We start from the raw sequence: 4,504 nt of genomic DNA, 5'->3' as shown, positions 1-4,504 counted from the left end.
ACAGTCGCTGGAGAAGGATGTCATGCTTGGTAAGATGGAGGGTCAGAGAAAGAGGAAGACCCCCAACGAGATGGATTGGTCAGGTGACAGCATCGATGGACTCAAGTTTGGCAACAGTAGTGAGGTTGGCCCATGATCAGACATTGTTTCGTTTTGCTGTGCCAACTCGATGGCACCTAACAACAACAACATGCACTAATATGTTGAGGTAAAACTATTGCAAGAGTCACGGTTAAGAGCTTGGGTTCTGCTATGCAGTGGCTATATGACCCTGAGCACAGTGTTTAACTATGATCAACTTCAATTTCTTTAGCTGACTATGCAAGGTTTTAACTCTATCAAGGAAAATAAGAATAATAACTATTCCCTGTGTGTTTGACAATTTTAGGCACTTTATTCAGATCATCTCATGTATCTTCATACCAATTCTAGGAAACATAAAGCATTATTCCTATTTTACAAATGAAGAAATGGAGACAGTGAAGATTGTACATTTCCCCCCAGGTCCTATTACTCAGCAGTTGCAGAGGCAGAGCTCTATCATAAACCCTACCTATCTAGCCATGCTTATCTTCTCCCTATAAAGTACAAGGTATTAAGCTGTTTTTTAAGGAGGATTTGTAACTGTCATAAGATCAAACCTTGGTCATTAGCAAGTTGAGGCCATGCAGAGATGCTGTGAACAAAAGGTCTGGTGAAACCAAGAAAATCCTGTGGAGCAGTTCTATTTGGCAGAAACATATAGGGTTGGCCTGAGTCAGAATCAACTCAACAGCAATGGCCTTATTTGTTTTGTTTTTGAAGAAAAGAAGCCAGTCAGAAACTGAATATTATAAGATTCTATTCATCTCAAAGTCCAGAATAGGGAAATCTATAAAGACTGAAAATGGATTAGTGGTTAATGTTGAGTTGAGTGTTGTGAGAAGATTGGGATATGTATGGTCACTAAAGGATAAAGCGTTTCTTTCTTCTTGAAATGTTTATTGTGAATTGAGTAAAAGTTTACAAAGCAGATAATCAGTCAAGGTTTTCTTTGTGAGGTAATAAAAATGTTCTAAAATTGATAATGGTGATGGCTGCATGTATTTGTGAATAGTCTAAAAACTACTAAATTGAATACTTTCAATGGATGAGTTGTATGACATATGGAATATATGATAACATATTTTTAAAAATCTTCCTCTGAAAAAATGTTTAGAAGAAATACTGATTCCTAACTTCCATCTCACTCCACTTCTACCCTCAGATTCCAATGAAAAATATTTGGTTGGTTTTCTGAAAAATCTGTATTTTGTCAAAGCTGTTCCAAGTGATTCTGGTGATAATCCATTTTTAGATATCATTTCTTTAGACAGAGATTGAGCAGGCCAAGAACCAACCATAAATTTGGCTGAACTTTTTCTAATCCAGAATTGAGAGTAGAGCTGATTCTTGATGATACCATGATTATCAGGGTGGCTGATGGAGTGCCCAAGGGGCTCCAATTAGATAGGCCAAAGTCACTGAATAGTAAAAACTACTAGAATTTGCTAGAAAAACTGTATTAGAAAAAACATTCTTTTTTCTTTAATAAGTAGGAATGTAAGACTACTACAATTTTCTGTTTTATAACTACAATCAGTGTCAAATATGATTTAGTAGACATTGCTTGACAATTTTTTCCAAGACAAAATTAACATTCAATGAAATCTTGAAATATGTTGTTTTACCAAAACATCTTGAGATTCCTATAAAGCAAGTTTTATACTTCCTGATCTATTGAAAATAAATTCCAAAAATTCTTCCTCAGTTAATTTTTTTAGATAGCAAGTTTATTAATGTTGTTTTGTATAATCCTGTTGATTCTGACTCATTGCAGCCATATATGACAGAATGTTGTTGTTAAGTGCCGTCGAATAGGTTCCGACTCATAGCAACATTATATAAGGTTTCCAAGGAGCACCTGGTGAGCTTGAACCACCAACCTTGCAGTTCAAACAGCTTTGCAGTCTGGCGCATTAACCCACAGTGCCACACCAGGACTCCTATATGACACAATAGAACTACCCAATATAGTTTCTTAGTCTGTAAATCCTTATGGAAGCAGATCACTGGGTATTTTCTCCTGAGGTAAGTTTGAACTGCTGATCTTTCAGTTAGAGCAAGCTATCAACCGTAGTGCCACCAGGTCTTCTTGGTTTGTTAATATTGCTGTTGTTAAGAGTCATAGAGTTGGTTCTGGTGCATAGCAACCCAGTATAGGGTTCTGAAGTTGTAAATCTCTAGGGGAACAGAAAATCTCATCTTTCTCCTGCAGAGCGACTAGTGGACTCTAACCCCTGACCTTGTGATTCACAGTCAAGTACCTTTCTTACAGAGCCACTGCTCTCCCTTGTTAGTTATGATTGTTCTTTCAATGCAAGGAGAAGGAAGTATAAATTGAAGAAAGAAATAATGGAAGAAGTTCAGTATCTGAAATCTTATATTTTAATGATAATTTCAATGATCAGAAAATGCATTTATAAAATTAACACTGAAGTGGGAGAGGATGAAATAAAAGCTCTACTATTATTATATCATATTGTGTAATTATGAATACTTACCCAAGTACATTTTTGGGTGTCTTATTGTCTTAATAGAATCCTGGTGTGGTGTTGTGGGTTAATGCACCAGACTGCAAAGCCGTTTGAACTGCAAGGTGGGTGGTTCAAGCTCGCCAGTCACTCCTTGGAAACCCTATACAGGGTCGCTATGGGTTGGAACCGACTAGGTGGCACTTAACAACAACAACAATTGTCTTAATATAAAAGCTAGGACTTCTGGAATGCATCTAACATAGTCTCCTTTGCACAACTTCTGCTACTGTTGTACAACTTCTCTCTCCTGTACACAAAGGCAACTCTTAAGGAAAAACTGATTGCACCAGTTGCATAAGAAGAGGCATCGGTTCCAAATAATAAGATCACTGTAGTGGGTGTAGGACAAGTTGGTATGGCTTGTGCCATCAGAATTCTGGGAAAGTCTCTCACTGATGATCTTGTCCTTGTGGATGTTTTAGAAGATAAACTCAAAGGAGAAATGATGGATTGGCAGCATGGGAGCTAATTTCTTCAGATGCCTAAAATTGTAGCGGATAAAGATTACTCTGTGACTGCCAATTCAAAGATTGTGGTGGTAACTGTAGTAGTTTGTCAGCAAGAGGGGGACAGTCAATCTGGTGCAGAGAAATGTTAATGTCTTCAAATTCATTATTCCTCAGATCGTCAAGTACAGTCCTGAGTGCATCATAATTGTGGTTTCCAACCCAGTGGATATTCTTACATATGTTACCTGGAAACTAAGTGGATTACCCAAGCACTGTGTAATTGGAAGTGGTTGTAACCTGGATTCTGCTAGATTTGGCATTCATCCTAGTAGCTGCCATGGATGGATTTTGGGAGAACATGGAGACTCCAGTGTGGCAGTGTGGAGAGGAGTGAACATGGCAGGGTGCAGGAACTGAATCCAGAAATGGGGACTGACAATAACAGTGAAAATTGGAAGGAAGTGCATAAAATGTTGGTTGAAAGTGCCTATGAAGTTATCAAGCTAAAAGGATACACTAACTGGGATATTGGATTAAGAGTGGCTGATTTGATTGAATCCATGTTGAAAAATCTTTGCAAGATTCATCCAGTGTCAACAATGGTGAAGAGGATGTATGTCATTGAGAATGAAGTCTTCCTGAACCTTCCGTGCTTTCTGAATGCTCGAGGATTAACCAGTGTTATTAACCAGAAGCTGAAGGATGATGAGGCTGCTCAACTCAAGAAGAGTACAGATACTCAGTGGGCCATCCAGAAGGATCTGAAAGACCTGTGACGTTTGTGTTCTATGCTGTAGAAATTTACAAGTCACACTGTGATTATTATGAGTCTTTAGTTATTATCCATGTATATGGATAACAGTCTGATTTTCCTTTCCTAAATATGTGAATTTGGGAACACATGATTACAGCACATGCTTGGCTTAACATTTGCAATATGAGCCCTTGAGAAATAAAATTACCTGTTGTAGTATGAAAAAAGAAAGAAAGAAAGAAAAAGCCAGGACTTCTGAAATGAAAATTGCATTTTATTATTTTAAAACTGCACATGATTGTCAATTTCTTTAGAATATTATATGCTTTTGTTGACTAAAAAACATTACCTCTTGGTAGAGGTCCAATGCTATAATTTGACCCCTTCTGGCAAATTAAATACAATTATGCAAACTACCAGGATTTGGGATATAATCTAATTAAATACGGTACATATAAAGTAGATAATAATTTTCCTGGTTCAAAATTAGATTGTCTTTTTTTATGTTTGAGTCATGATTTAGAAACACATCATAGTAAGTAAGCAGCATTTTGTTATCTCCTGTATTCTGTTTTCACAGCCCCATAGTGGGTATGCTTAGAAAAATAAAGCCAAAATTGACATCTTCATATGATATTTTTTTCAGAAATTCATAATATAATTACAAAATGAGATATTACATGAAA

The 4,504-nt window shown here is 36.8% G+C and overlaps 1 pseudogene; it reads left to right on the top strand.

Moving 5' to 3' along the window:
• The window catches only part of LOC102833934, a 20,928-nt pseudogene extending 17,088 nt beyond the window's left edge, over nt 1-3,840 (top strand).
• The last annotated feature ends 664 nt before the right edge of the window (nt 3,841-4,504 follow it).

The sequence above is a fragment of the Chrysochloris asiatica genome, unplaced genomic scaffold (genome assembly GCF_000296735.1).
Source record: "Chrysochloris asiatica unplaced genomic scaffold, ChrAsi1.0 scaffold00002, whole genome shotgun sequence".
Lineage (NCBI taxonomy): Eukaryota > Metazoa > Chordata > Mammalia > Afrosoricida > Chrysochloridae > Chrysochloris > Chrysochloris asiatica.
This window is presented reverse-complemented; position numbering and strand designations above follow the sequence as displayed.